The 16,520-nt window shown below is 43.5% G+C and overlaps 1 pseudogene; it reads right to left on the minus strand.

The window, feature by feature from the left end:
* Positions 1–8,379: 8,379 nt before the first annotated feature.
* Positions 8,380–13,092, minus strand: LOC134477490 (uncharacterized; annotated as a pseudogene).
* Between the last annotated feature and the right edge of the window lie 3,428 nt (positions 13,093–16,520).

Raw genomic sequence — 16,520 nt, forward strand, 5'->3', positions numbered from 1 at the left:
TCTTATTCCCTGAGAGCTTAAAACCCTGGACCTGCGTATTATTCTAATTTGGGGATGATAAAGTCATGGCCTTTAGGGAGCTTGCAGTCTAATTAGGGAATAAATATCAACCAAATAATTAACTAAAATAAAAAGATATTGCAATACAGAAATGTGCTCCTCACTGAATGAGAAATCATTGATGTGAGTATAAACCAAAGAGATGCAACTTAGATTGGGGAAATGTCTCTCTAACGTGGTGTTTGAGCTGGAAATTGAGTGGAAGTTATCTAAAAGAATTGTAGGTCATTCCAGACACAGAGAAGAAACGGGCAGGTCCTGGGCAAGACATCTCCCATAATCCATCCACCAAGATAAGACCAAGATCCTAAGGCATAAAAGTAAGTTTCTGGTGTAACAAAGACCATCAAATATGAGTTATTTTTTTCCATTTGTTTTGATCATTATCCTTCATTAACTAATCAATATGAAGCCATTGAGTTATTTTTATGGAAAGAGACCCTCAATTAGATTTTCACCAGATGGGAGATACAGATGTAAGACAGATGCAGGACACAAATTACTGAAGGTGATCGCACCTAGATCTTTGTATTATCTCCTGGATGAGTAACAATGCCATCCAGTGATAAACTATTGCAATAAGACCAGAATCAGTAGAAAACAACCATTTTGCATCAGACTTTACTCTGAAGCACTTTTAAATCTTCAACCCTCTACACTGAATAGGCAGTTAGATGGTTAAGTCCAGAGCACAGAGGACAACTCAAGACCAGAGGTAAACAATTGCAAGTAGTTGTACAGTGGGACGAGTGAGTCTGGCATGGGGTAGAGCATGCCGTAAACATGAGGGTTTAGGAACTTTGAGAACAGGAAAAGAGTTCAGTGATAAATGTTGAGGCTCTGAAGCCAGATTGCTTTCGTCTAAGTTCCTGTCCTTTCATATCATAGCTGTGCAGCCTCAAGCAGTTTGCTTACCCTCTTAGTACCACAATTCCCTCCAGGGTAAAAATGGAGCTAATAACACTTATCCCTCCGTGCTTCGGGAATATCAAACAAAATAACCAACGTAAAGTTCTAAGAACAATATCGAAACACAATAAGCGCATGCCAAATATTGTTTCTCTTTTTTGTTTGTTTGCTCTTACTATTCCACCAATATTGTTATTATTTATGTGAGGCATAAAAAATGATTCTGCAAAGGAGAGGGTGAAGATATAGCCAGTTAGATGACCAAAATTTGATGTCCAAGAAAGCAGGAGCTTCAAAAAATAACAGCACAAACAATGTTGAATTCTGCCATGCAGTCAATTAAGATGAAAACTCAAAAATGTATGTTCTATTTACTACCATGGAGATTTTTGGTCACTAGTAATTTTAAAAAATTGACCATAACAATAATTGTTCTATAAATAATGATAAAACTCAGGAATCAACCCCCCAAAGAGAAGATTTATGAGGAACTGTGTCATCTGAGATAACAGGAATGATCAGACCCTCCAACTCAGGCCAAGGCAGTGCCCTTAAGGCAGAAGGCAGGACACTCCTGTACTGTAACAGGAAGGGAGGAGACCAGGAAACCCCAGACAGCGGTTAGGATGCGAGAAGCTGAGGGGGCTCTACCAGCTTCAGTGTCCTCTTCAAAAATGTAAGCAAGAGAAAGACAGTGTGTGTGGCAGTGTGAGGCATGTGTGATGAGGAGGGAGACCTGAGTAGCCAGATGTACTGAGAATGCGATGGACGTTGGAAGAATCCTGTACAGGAGGGAGAATGAGCCCATGAAAAAATGCAGTGCGACCCTTGATAGTTCTGTGGGACCATTTGAGCTTGGGTGCAAATAAATCTAAAGTAGCACCAATCACATCTTGATATCATGATAGAATCACAAAGATAATCAGTGTCAGTATTTGAACAAACAGGGTGGTACTTAATAGAAGAAAAGGGTTTTGGGGGTGCTATCAAAATAACGGGTGATAGATGATGGAGGAAACTGGTGAAGGACATGAGCACCAGTGACAGGGGTGCCCTGATAAGCCAGCAATGGCATCAAGACAGCATATCAGAAAGCAGGAGGGGGCACGTGATGGGGGAAGCACTAGATGCTTATCTTTAAAATTCTGGAAGGAAGTTCGCCACACTCTGGCTGTCCCTGTCCAACAGCTGGAGTCTGCTTCCCTCCCAACCTGCCTGCTTTGCTCTGAGCTCCCATACTGGGGGACACGCCCGGACCAGTGATCCACCCAAATACAATATTTTTGTAACCACCAAGCTAGCAGTAATGATGCCTTCTTTTCCTTGCATTCCTTGCCTCGAGCCTTTTGTTCTGTCTCCAACCCGATAAAAATTACGTTTTTCCTCTCTTCAGTGTTACTAGTGATCTCTTGTCCACAAAGTCCAGTGATATTTCCCCATTTATCATCTTCCTTGAAGAAAAGTAAAGACTTTGAAAAGCAAAGAAGTAAGAAGGAAATGTTAGGTGGAAACGTGGCTTTAAAATAAAGGCAGGCAGGTAAAACCATGAAAAGATTATTCAGGTGCAATGCAAAGCCCGTGGCAGTAAAGGATGAATCGTGGATATAGCAACAGACGAAACTGGAAAAATAAGGTGAGAATGAATCAATTTGATTTTTTCATACTATGTCTCCCTGCCTAGACTTAATTTGGTAGACAGTTGGGGGATATTAAGAACTTTTTAGCAGAGGAATGACATGAACAGAGTGCTGTTTTAGAAAGATGAGTTTGGCCATATTCAGAATGAATTAGGGCTAACAGCTATGATTTCAAACTGGAGAATTAAATCTCGCTGAATGAAATTTCATTCATTCAATTCCTATTAGCTGCTCCTGTGGGCATGCAGACTTTAGATGTAACATAGAGCAAACGTGATAAAATCCACGTTGTTTAGGACATTGTGATCCCAGTAATGGAAGGAATGGGGAAGAACTGTGGACAAATAGCTCCAATATAAGGCATGAGAAATATTTCAAAACAGATAATTACAGCTTTTATGTTTCAGAAAGCATTAATATTAGCTGAAGCAGAGGACGAGGAGAAGGTCTCTAGGAAATGGCATGAGTAGGTTTCTTGTAAAAGGCAAGACTGACAGCTGGTTTAAGTTATTAAAACTGAGCAAATCTGGGGCCCATGTCCCTATTACTCTATAGACTGGCTTTACAACTGCTAGCCCCAAAGACAGTATCAGCTTGGCATTTCAGATCAGTGGTGTGAAGAGCTCAGATATGAACCATGCTTCAACCTCTAAATGTTCTGACTTGAAGGGAACCAAAACTAGATGGCTGGAACAATCTGATTCCTTCAATAATGAGATTTTGTTGATTATTGATCTACTAGAAGACTGCATTGATGAGCTGTCCTGTTGGCAACCAGGAAGCAGTGAAAAGAAACAGCATGCAGAGATAGTACGGCCTCCAGAAAGCAGGTGCCTTGGTTACTTCTATCTTGTTGCTGAGACAAAATACTTGACACCCAAAAGGAAGGAAGGATTTATTTAGCTTAAAGCTTTTGGAGGTTTCAGTCCATACTCTGCTAGTTCCGAGGCCGAGTGGCGTGGCTGAGGGGCATCATGGCAACTGCAGCAAATACCAGAAGCAACAAGAGCCACAGGCCAAAAAGGGAAAGCTTGCCTCCTTCCTTCCCCTATATTGTATGCTGGCTCCCTGCTCCTGGGCGGGTGCAGCACTCACACCACCAATCCCGGTGCTAAACAATGAGCCAATCACAGCCACTAGGCTCAACCAGCCGCCATGACTTTATGAGGCTTTGGGGGGATACTCAGATACAAACCATAACAGTAGATACTCAACAGTCTAGTTTCAAGAGGCCACAATTCTAGTTTCTTTGAGTCCATGGCTTGGGCATAACAAGATAGCACCCTATTAAGAGAAGCTGAGTTGCTGGCAAGAACAGAGAAATGGTCAGCTCTATCGCCCTGAGTCCTGCTCTGCACAGTTGGGCAGATAGTTTTCTCTGACTTGCTGTCCTGACCTGTAAGTGGAAAATGACAACTTGTAGACTTCAGTTGTCACCCTGACTAGAAAATGAGATCTTTCAGATCAAGGTCTTTGAAGTCATGAAGAGAAAAGATCTCTACATAAAAGCAGTGTTAGTACCCACTAACATCAGCACAGCGTTTTCCATCATGCAAAATGAGTTAACTGATACCACAAATTCTCCCTGCCTACGGCAGGTTTGCTCTTCAAATATTGTTCATGGTAGAGGTGCTACAAATATCTGCACAGAGAAAACTAAAAGATACGAAGGAAGGAGAAAATAGATTTTTTAAATGCCCGCATCTCTGTTTGGTTGATTTGAGAATTTTGTTTATTCTCACCACTTGTGCCGACCTCAGGAGTAAGTCGGGCCTGCTCCAAACTTTGATGCCACAAACTGTTTGTGCAATGATTCTACGTGCAGTCAGTCAGCTATCGACCAGCACACCATGGCGCTGCAGGTCAAAGCAGAGAGAGGCCGAGCGGCCACTGACAGGCGTCACGAACAACTGCAAGGCATGAAAGCTGCCCGGTTTGGAGAACTGAAAGCAAACAGGCTTCGACTGGGACAGGGCCAGGAGGCGCGAGCTCTGACCTGGTTAGAGGGGCAGTCTGGCTGGATGAGGGAAGTTCCTCCATATCTGGGAGCTGGAAAAAGCTGAACAGCCTGGCACACATCCGAGGTCTTTGGGCCCTCAGAAACCTCTTATCTGATGTGTGACTGCAACTATTTTCCCAAGAAAATTAAAATGCCTGAGTCAGTTAACCTGAAATTCCCAACAGTGTCCTACTTGCTGATGAGAAGTTTGCTCACCAGACTTGGGGGGAGGCCGGCAGGGCCGGGGTTCCGCTGCCACCTAGTGGTGGCACAGAGCCGCCTGCTCACCCCTCCTAACCGGGAGGAACTTGTGGCAACAGGGAAGGAAAGAGGCAAAGGGAGTTACATGGAACCTCAGGAAGGATTAGACAGTCAGCTGGGGGATGGGTCCTGCTGGCCGCTTGGAGCATGCATTTCCCACCCCTGCACTGGGCGCTGCTAGCCTCCCCGAGGGTCTGGCACCTGCCCCAGAATCACAGGTGCGCCCAGACCCTCTCAGGGGAGCAGCTGGCCAGGGAGAGGCATCGGTCTGATTGGAGGAAGCCTCTTTTCCTGCTTGGAGCCAGGGAGCTTACTAATCTACTACAAAATCAACTTGCTCTGCTCAGAGCCTGCTGTGAATTCCGTGGTCCTCGTCACCCATCACCCTGGGTAAGCCACTCTGAGGATGGACCCTTGAAAACAGATGCAATCATTTCAGTTTCGTATATTTAAAGAGTGAAGTTTACTTATATGCGCTTACAATGTGAGTAAAACCAAGGTTGCCGCTCAAAGGTAATCCATATGCTTGAGAAGCTGGCAGTCACTTAAATAAATAGCTGAGGAACGATAGAGCTCATAGCTAATTCTGTGTGTCAGTTTATGTGGGTCGTGGCACACAATGCTGTACTCAAATTCAAGTCTAGATATTGCCATGAAGGTTATTGGTTGATGTCATTCATGTTTTAATCAACTCAAGCTTGAGTTAAAGTTATTATACTTGTTATTGAGGGTGGGCCTTATGGAATTCATTGAAGGCTTTTGAATCAAAGACTCAGCTCCCTGAAGGAGAAGAAGGCCTTTTTCCTTTTCCAGAAGACCTCCAGATGTCAACTTGGATATGAACGACATGATGTTAAAGGATAGATGGATAATAAGTGATACATAGATAGATGATAGATAGACGATAGATAGTTGATAGCTAGATATATGAAAGATAGACAGACAGACAGACAGATGGGTAGAATAACTATGCAGATCTATTGGACACTCCTTGATTGAGTCTCTGGAGAACCTTGATTAATAAACACACTTTGGAAGTACAGAATTGTTCAAAACATTCAAGCAACACAGAAGAAAGATCCTGGAGATTAGGGGTGATTGCGTCAGAATTAATACTCAGGATTCTCTTTCTGGGGCAGATCTACTATTTTGAAATTCTCCAAAGTGGAGAGGAAAATGAGCAGAAATGAGCTGGTGAGAGACTCCGTGTAAGCTGTGTGCTGCTCAGTTCTCCAGTCCATGGAGTTAAGCGTGGCCCCACAGATGGTGACACTGGAAGAAGCTGGCCACAAATGGCCTCTGCCCACCCCCTGCACACTGAGGCTGCTGATGTCTGATGGTCAAGTCCCAGTGTGAAACCCAGGCCTGGATGAGGGAGTCTGAGCCACTTCCACACTGCTTGGTAGGCTGTAGGAGGCAAGCTCCAATCTGCAGCTCACATTCTAGTTAGAACTCTCTAGGGGTGGGAAGACTGGCAGTGGACCACAGGGACCCTGGAGAAGCAGAAATGGTCTTCTTGTTCCTGTCCTCTGACACCTTTTGGAGAGAGCGGTGAGAAGTTCCAGTCTGCCTCCGAGCTGCCCTGGTCATCCATCTTTCTGCCAGATGAGTCACACTGAGCAAACTGGTCTAAGCCCAGTGTCCTTCAGACCAACTGGGGCTAAAAACTGTACCTTCCTCCCCAGCTGTTGAGAAGATTAAGTGAGACTGTGTGCAGAAGGTTTAGCACGGAGCTAGGCTCCTTACAACAGTTCACTACGCGTTATTTACTGCTGGGAAAGGTTCTAAAGCAAGACTCTAACACTGCTCATTGTGAGGATGCCAAGTATTTTTTTAAAGGTTAATTTCTGACTCCACCCTAGACCCTATTTCTTTTCCTTCCAGTAGTCATGGTGGCATAGTATTAATTAGGAGTGTAGACCTCATTTTGGGAAGGTGAATCATTAGGGTTACAATAATGTTCATTTTTGTACCAAGGAGAAGGAAAAAAAATCTGATTCTAAGGATGCTAACTGGTAATGCTAGGTACAGAGGCATTCAGAGAACCTAGTACTTCCGTATGCTGTGGTTACCTTGTAGCCCTACCGGTGGGAATTCCAAAGCCTTTAAAGGAATGACTGGAAGGGTCCCAGCAAATAGAACTTGTTACAGAGTAGGTAGGATATATTGTTCTGATATTATGTTTCAAAAGTACAGAATTGCATTGAATTGTCCTTGCCTTCTTTTGTCCTTAGAACTCTAAATCTATCTTGTGGGCCGTAGGCGGAAGGAGCAGTGATCATATGGCTTAGTGATGGAGAAGGAGCATCACGGAGAGGTAAAGAGCCTGTGGCAGCCTGTCACTCATTAATACACCCTGCTGGAGGCCCTGAGGCCAGAGTGACAACTGGACAATTGCATCTGTCATCTGCCTAGAAGTCAGCATCAGCAAAGCATTTCCTATTACAGGGTTAATGCTTGCTGAATATTCCTGGGGCACTGATGGATAGGTACTGCACAGAGCATATGATCATTTGAGAAATTCTCATGGGTGGTAATGTAGGCATTAAATATGCATACATGTAGAATTACACTCCTGTACACACACAACCACAAATACATCACATCCTTATCTGTCACACAAGATTTGGGATTCCTGTCTGCTGTATGTAGGAAGAGTCTCTCTCAGGTGAATTCCCCTAAGTGTAGGACTCAGCTTCCTCTGATCCACTGGTGTTCTCGTTCAGGAAGAAGTTAGAAGGTGTATTAGTCACAGTTTTACTAGAGAAAACAGATATAACATGAGATATACAGATGTAGAAGAAGCAACAAGATTGGGTTACGATGGTCAGCCACGAGTCTGATGAGGAAGTATGCAGAGGGTGCCTACACACTGGAGGCCCACGGATTCAATCCAAGGTCTGGAATTCACTCTAGTGTCTTATGCAAGTCTACACCAGCAGGCTGATAGGTCTACGACAGAAGGCCGAAGGCTCTACAATGAAAGGCTGAAGAGTCTATGCCGGAAAGCTGAAGTCTACACTGGAAGCCAGGAAATGGTGTCCAAACCAAAGGTGAAGACTGGAGCTTCTCCCAAGAATGGAATGCATTCATCCTTCCTCCTTCCCTTTTATCCTCCAGGTGATGACCCCCCTTAGGGTGGGTCTTCTTTTATATCCTTGGGTGTAGAGTTGCTAAACCCATTTAGTTAACTTCTAAATGTCTCAAATTGACACAATCAGTCAACCACTACAATCCACCCCTTGTCTACTTGACAGCCGACACATTTCTTTAAACTAGTTCCAGATACATGGACATGTGTATAATTATGCCTAGCATGTTATAACTGTCCTTTGTACAAACAGAAACACAATAATCCCCTACCAGAATACAAAATGTAACTTTTCTTTGATTGATGATTACTCCTATCAATTTAAAACCTTAACATTATAACACAAGTTTAACAGTTCCCAAAAAATTGCATTAAGTCTAACTTTATGTTACATTAAAACCATATTTGGGGAGAAATAGTAATTATAATCCTCTTTTCTCTAACTGATCACAGAGTCATAGCTGGTATTAGAACTTCCTTCTATGCATTCTGTATTCCCTTGACCTTCAGCAAGCACCTCAGCAGGTCTCGGTTCTTTCCCCAGTGGAGTGACCCATACCTTCATTCCTGAAGGTTCTGGACAACTTGGCACTTTGGATTAGGTTGCTGTAATTTTCCATTAACCTTAATGACGGGGCATGATAGGACTGAAAGGCACCCTAAGGAATCTCCTCCACTCCACGTATATTATATTGTTCCTTTCCTCCTTTGTGGAGTAGTAGTCCAACTTCCCCTTGGTAGTCTCAGTCAATCACCCCTGACAACACTGTGACTCCCTTTTTAGCTTGTTTCCTCAGAGGCAAGAGGAGAACAAAATGACAAGGGGGGAGTCTTAGCTTCCAGTTCAATGGTACCATTGTCGTGCTTCCTGGTATAAACCTTCTCCCCTCTGGAACAAAACATCTAGGCCAGCAGAACATGAAGTTGTGGGGACAGGAGGCAAAAATTTTGCTAGTGGATCACTAGGGGTGATGGTGAGTGGCACCATTCCTACTTCCACCCTTTGATTCCTGGATCTATGAATCCTGGCTATGGGAGACACAGTGCCATATAATGGACGTTGACTTAAAGCATACACAGCCTGTTGAAGTACCTTACCCTAGTCTTGAAAACCATTGCCACCTAGCTGGCATTGTGACTGTGTCTTCAAAAGGCCATTCCATCTTAGTCTTGCAAACCATTGCCACCTAGCTGGCATTGTGACTGTGTCTTCAAAAGGCCATTCCATCTTTCTATCAATCCAGCTGCTTCTGGATGATGAGAAACATGGTAGTACCAGTGAATTCCATGAGCATGAGCCTGCGTCTCACTTCTTTAGCTGTAAAATGTGTTCCTTGGTCAGAGGTAATGCTATGTGGAATTCCACGATGGTGGATAAGGCATTCTGTGAGTCCACGGATGGTAGTTTTAGCAGAAGCATTACATGTGGCAAAGGCAAAGCCATATCCAGATTATGTATCTATGCCAGTGAGGACAAAGTGCAGTGCCTTCCATGATGGAAGTGGTCCAATATAATCAGTCTGCCACCAGGTTGCAGGTTCATCACCTCGGGGAATGCTGCCATATCGGGGACTCAGTGTTGGCCTCTGCTGCTGGCATACTGGACATTCAGCAGTGGCTATAGCCAGATCAGCCTTGGTGAGTGGGAGTCAAGGTTGCTGAGCTCATGCATATCCTCCATCCCTGCCACCATGGCCACTATGTTCATAGGCCCATTGGGCAATGACTGGGGTGGCTGAAGAAGGAGGTTGGCCACTGTCCACAGAATGAGTCATCTTATCCACTTGATTATTAAAGTTGTCTTCTGCTGATGTTACCTTTTGGTGAGCATTTACATGGGAAACAAATGTTTTTACATCCTTTGCCCATATAGAGAGGTCTGTCCACATACCTTTTCCCCAAATATGTTTGTCACCAATTTTCCAATTATGTTTCTTCCAAGACCCTGACCGTCTGGATAGACCATTGGCTACAGCCCATGAATCAGTATAAAGTCTTACATCTGGCCATTTCTTCTTCCAGGCAAAATGTACTGCCAAGTGCACTGCTCGAAGTTCTGCCCACTGTGATGATTTCCCTTCACCACTGTCTTCTAAGGATATCCCAGAAAGGGGATGTAATGATGCAGCTGTCCACTTGCGGGTGGTGCCTGCATAATGTGCAGAGCCGTTCATAAACCAGGCCCTAGCTTCTTATCCTCTGACAACTGATCATCTGATACACCCCACAAGGCCATAGGTGCATTCTGGGAAACTGAAGGAAACAGCAGGTACGGGAGCCATAGGTATCTGGGCAACTTCCTCATGTAATTTGCTTTACCTTCTGGGCCTGCTCTGGCTCGATCACAAATATACCGCTTCCATTTAATAATAGACTGTTGTTGTGTATGTCCAACTTTATGACTTGATGGGTCAGATAATACCCGGCCAGTACAGGCAACTCAAGTTGCACGGTGACCTGGTGTCCCATAGTCAAGCGTTCAGTTTCCACTAGGGCCCAGTAGCAGGCCAACAGCTGTTTCTCCAAGGGAGAGTAGTTGTCTGCAGATGATGGCAGAGCCTTACTCCAAAATCCTAAAGGCCTCCGCTGTAATTCATCAAACAGAATCTTTATTTGTTAGTGACACCTCAAGTACCATTAGATCTGTTGGGTCATATGGTCCCAGTGGAAGAGCAGCCTGTACAGCAGCCTTGACTTGTTGCAGAGCCTTTTCCTGCTCTGAGCCCCACTCAAAATTAACAGCTTTCTGAGTCACTCAGTAAATGGGACAGAGTAAGATACCTAAATGAGGAATGTGTTGCCTCCAAAATCCAAATAGGCCTACTAAATGTTGTGCCTCCTTTTTAGTTGTAGGGAGAGCCAGATGCAACAATTTATCTTTTACCTTAGAAGGGTTACCTATACATGCTCCATACCACTGGACTAAAAATTTCACTGAGGTAGAGGGACTTTGAATTTTTGTTGGATTTATTTCCCATCCTCTGGCTCTCAAATGCCTTAATAACAAGTCCAGTGTGGTTGCTACCTCCTGCTCACTAGGCCCAGTCAGCATAACATCATCAATGTAATGGACCAGTGTGATATCCTGTGGCAGAGAAAAGTGATCAAGATCCCTTCGAACCAAATTGTGACATGGGGCTGGCGAGTTAATATACCCCTAAGGTAAGACAGTAAAGGTATATTGCTGGCCTTGCTAGCTAAAAGCAAATTGTTTCTGATGATACTTATGGACAGGTAAGGAGAAAAAGGCATTTACCAAATTGATAGCTGCATACAAATTACCAGGAGTTGTATTAATCAGCTCAAGCAAGAATCCACATCTGGAACTGCAGCTGCAATTGAAGTCACCATCTGATTCAGTTTACGGTAACCCACAGTCATTCTCCAAGACCCATCTGTCTCTGCACAGGCCAAAAGGGGGGATTAAATGGAGATGTGGTGGGCACCACCACCCCTGCATCCTTCAAGTCCTTGATGGTGGCAGTAATCTCTTGGATCCCTCCAGGAATGCGATACTGCTTCTGGTTTACTATTTTACCAGGCAAAGGCAACTCTAGTGGCTTCCATTTGGCCTTCCCAACCACGATAGCCCTCACATTACAGGTTAGGGAACCAATGTGAGGATCCTTCCAGGTACTAAGTACATCAGTCCCAATTATACATTCTAGAACAGGGGAAATAACTACAGGGTGAATCCAAGGACCTACTGGACCCACTGTAAGTTGGACCTTTGCTAAAACTCCATCACCTGGCCTCCATAGGCCCTTACTCTTACTGGAGGGCCACAGTGATGTTTTGGATCTCTGGGAACCAGTGTTAGTTCAGAACCAGTGTCTAGTAGTCCCCAAAATGTCTCATCATTTCCCTTCCCCCAGGGGACATTTACTCGGGCAAAAAGGTCCCTCTGGGGAAGGATGGGAGAAAGATAAACAGTGTAAATTTTTGGCACATCAGAATCCTTCTCCAAGGGGATCTGGCCTTCCTGTCATTCAAAGGGTTCTGGGTCTGTAAACTGGCTCAAATCTGGGAACTGGTTGAGGGGCTGTGATTCTATGTTACCATGATTTGATGTAAGGCTCCATTCATTTGCCCTTAATTTTTTTCAATTATATAAATCTAGTAAAAGTTTTGTTGGCTTCCTGTCTATTTCACTTCTAGGAACACCATGGTTAATCGGCCAGTGTCATACATCTGCACATGTCAGATTATTCTGGTCATTGTTCCACTTCTGCTGTCCTTTACAGTAAGAACATGGACCCTGCTTTTGGTGATTAAGTAGAGCTGCCACTTGATCTCTGCCACTCTGGGACCCAATCAAGCCCATTGCCCTTAAATGTCCTAATTGAGCAATAAGAAGAGCAATAACAGGGCTCTTCAGGGACCCTGGAGCTCCCCTCACAAATCTGTTTCTCTAAGTGCTGGTGAAGGGTGTGATTTCTGGATCATCCCAATGTGGAGGATTAGGTTTAACTTGACAGATCCACTCCAGCATTCCCATTTCCCTGAGCCTCTGAATCCCCTCATCAATAGCAAACTATGGAATATCAGGCATCTCTAACTCATTCACAGTGGACCATCTTTTGATCCGTGTCTCTACCAACCATCCAAACTATTAATACCTTTCTTCACTCCACAAGCTATGACATTAAATTCAGAATCCCTACGTAATGGACCCATGTCAACAAATTCAGCCTGATCTAGGTGTCTGTTTTTTTCCATCATTATCCCATACTCATAAAATCCAGTCCCATGCTTGCTCATTAGGCCTCTGCCTATAAAGAATTGGAAAACTCAAGAAGGTCTTTGTGAGCGTAGGGAACCTCTTCATGGTTCACACTATGTATCTCACCTTTAGGAGCTTTTTGTGATGTGAGCCTGGTTATGGGCTTAGAGGCAAAAATGGGGGTTGAGGGTGGGTCCTGAGGAGCATAAGCATAATTCTGTCTAGTCAACACAGGATTAGCTTCTTGAAGTATGCTAGGAGACTCCAACATAACAGGGGCTGGAGGTAGTGATGCCTCTGAGGCTTCCCATGGGGAAATCTCTGCCTCAGGCAAAATAACTTCATTAGCATCCAGAAATTTAGTATCTTCAATTTCTTCAGAATCCTCCCATACATCTCCATCCCAATTCATGGGATCCCATTCTATTCCAACCAGTGCCCTCACCTTTGCTTCAGATACCCTTCGAGGCTGAGCATTAAATTTTATTTACTTCAGCCAATCAAATTATGAGGGACTGCATTTGGGTTTCTGAAATCTCAGCCCTGCAGCTAAATGAGAGGAGATTTTCTCTCATGACACACTGATAAACTTTTAAATTTATTATCTGCTTCTGGAGATGGGATTTTTCCTTCATTAGTTTGTCCAAAGAGGCCAAGACCAACCATCCAGCATCATTATATTGTCTCCTCTGCCAAAGATATTCAAACTTGTTTTGTACAGAGTCACTAAATTTCTGACATCTCACAATTGGTGAATTAGGATAATCAAATGGATCTATGAGACCTATTAGTTTAAACAGTTCATGCCAAGGATTATCAGTATATTCCACAGAAGTAAAAGTGGAGACCTGGGTGTCTGCAGGTCTCACCAAACTGCAGAGCCAACTTCAGGAACCTCTAACACCATTAAAGAATACCATTATTATAATTCTGTTCCTCTAGGACCAATCCTGGTACCAAAATCTTTCTTAGTTATTTTTTGCTCATCGCTGAGACAAAGAAACCGGATGCCCAAAGTTGGGAAAGGAAAGCCTTATTTATTACAGTTTTTGGAGGTTTCAGTCCATATTTAGTTGGCTCGGTGGCAGGGTGGCATGGCAGGGCCACAGTTCACTGCAGCTGCAAACAGCAAGGCAAAAACCCATAAGAAAAAGAGAGAGACACCTTTTTCTTGCCATTACATCACATTCTGGCTCCACCTCTACACCAGTGTAGCACTCATACCCCTATTCCAAGCACTAGACAATGAACCAATCACAAATGCATAATGAAAAGGCATAAGGCTTGGGGGCCACTGACATAAACCATGACATTCCATCCTTGGCCCTTAGGATTCATGCACATTCTTTATACAAAAGACATTTAATCCATCTCCAAGAGTTGCCAAAGAGTTGCCAAGTTGAGAAGTCCAAGTCACAAGTCTTCTCTGATATCTATGACAAACTCTTAACTGTAACCCCCTGTACAAATGAAACAAGGTCAAACATTTCTAAAATGCAAAGGCACGAGATAAACATTACCATTCCAAAAGTTACAAACAGGGGGATATAAAGCATTGGAACCCCATGGCATTTCCAGGAATTTTAGCTCCTGCAGCTTCTCTCTTAAACCCTCTCTGCTCCATTTTTGCAGCTTTCCTTGGACGATCCATGTTCCTGGCTTTTCCAAACTTCTGCGGTCTCCATTGCACCTTTGGCTTCACCTTTACATCTTTACAAATTGGCCTTTCAGGGGCACACTGCTTGGCCTCCCAGGCCCTTTGCAATCGAGGTAGAAGCTATCTTACTCTCAGAATTTGTGCATTTTCCTTGCACCTAAAATCAGCAACATGTGGATGTCACCAAGGTTTGCTGCCTCCTGGAACAGTAGCTTTTCTCTTTCTCTTGGCTGTCGGGGTCGAATGCCTGGGCTCTGTGAACCTGATTGTGAAGAAAAGCTTTTCTATGTTGCTGCCATTCTGGAACCTTCTGTGGCTGCCACCATTCTGGAACCTCATGTGGCTTCTATTGCTGTTTTGGAACATGGTGCTCCACAGCTTTCTTCTCTGAGAAAATTCTTTCACTTTTGCAGTTTTGATACTGCAAAGGGTGGACACCTGCTGCTTCCTGGGATGCCCCATGGCAATCTTTCTAAATTCTCTGTTTCTTCTCAGCAATCAAAGTCTCAATTCTGTCTTTACAATCCACAGCTTTCCTGGAGTTTTCCTTCTGGCCAAACTCACAGCATTGTAAATTATTCTGCTGGGCTCTTTGCTCTTGATTTGCAACATAAAGCTGGCTAAAACCTGTCAGCCAGAGTCCAATGAAGAAATGTGCACTGGAGACTGAAAGGATTCAATCCAAGGTCTGGATTCACCCTAGTGTCTTGTGCAAGTCCACACCAGCAGGCTGATGGGTTTTCGACAGAAGGCCAGAGGCTCTATGATGAAAGGCTGAAGTCAGTGCAGGAAAGCTGAAGAGTCTACACTGGAAGCCAGGAGATGATGTCTAAATCTAAGTGAAGACTGGAGCTTCTCCCAAATGCATTCGTCATTCCTCTTTTCCTTTTATACCTCCAGATAATGAGTCACCCTAGGGTGGTTCTTCTTCTACACCCTTGGGTATAGAGTTGTCAAATGCATTTAGTTAAGCTTCTGAATATCTCAAGTTGACACAATCAATCAACCACTACAGAAGGCAGCAAAGCTCTGAGGCCTTTTGGCTACGAGGAATTTCAGAGCCAGATTTTGTGCACAGTGGCAGCAGTGACTCTAAGGCCAAAGTGTAGATGGGATTGTCTCTCCCATACCTTCTTTGTTTATTAGCTTTTAGCTTTTCAATCTTGTACAGATAATTTTATCACATTTGATAGCTGCATTTTTACTGTAAATCTTGCATAAACATAAATTAATAGCATTACAAATTGAGCATCCTTAATCTGAAAATTCAAAACCCAAAATTCTTCACAATCTAATATTTTTTGAGGACAGGACACCACAAGTGAAAACTTCCACACCTGACCTCATGTTACCAGCCACACACAAAACATAGGTACACAAAAATACATTAGGAAAATGTATTGCAGGTTAGTTGTATGAGGAGCACATGAAACATAAGTGAAATCCGTGTTGAAATTTGGATCCCATTCCCAAGGTATCTCAATATGCAAATACAAGTATTCTAAAAATCAGAAAAAGAAATTGAAGCTCTTATGGTCCCAAGTATTTTGGAAAGGGATTCTTAGCCTGTAGTACTAACATCACAAGAGCTCAACTGGCATGCTTCTTTCTAAATAAATGCATATTATACTACCATACCTGAGGTATAACCATGAAAACTCTCTCCACAGGCCTTTGCTTTATAAATCTTCTAATGCCTGTTTCTATAAATATCACAGACACAAAAGAGATCCTGCTTCTTCCTATGTCATCCCTGGTTCCTAACTGTCTACCTGGGTGAAGGTTGGATTTTGGAAGATACTGATACTTTTAGTAAAAGAAATAGAGGCTGGGCACTGTCTCTTGCTGAGACATGGTGGAGTCTGTGGAGAAGGCTTGGTTCACCCAGCAGTTAGGAGGACAACTGATGACCAAAGCCAAATGCAGAATGGGATGTTAGAGATGCTGGCCATGACCATGATGTGACTAACTTTGGAATTGCAACAGTGGCCCTGACCTCCAGAACTCAAGTTTCTTCTCTTCAGTAGGATTCAGTTACCTGAAGTCACATACTTTCCAAAAAAGGTTTAAACAAACATTTTTAAAACAAGTTATGATGAAGCCAATAATAGTAATAAAATAGTGTTACTAAAATTGATATATTTAGGGATGCAACATTCAATTTCCTTCCTTAAGTTTAAAGG

The sequence above is a fragment of the Cavia porcellus genome, unplaced genomic scaffold, assembly GCF_034190915.1.
Source record: "Cavia porcellus strain 051 isolate PalLab524CR breed Dunkin Hartley unplaced genomic scaffold, mCavPor4.1 scaffold_9, whole genome shotgun sequence".
Taxonomy (NCBI): Eukaryota; Metazoa; Chordata; class Mammalia; order Rodentia; family Caviidae; genus Cavia; species Cavia porcellus.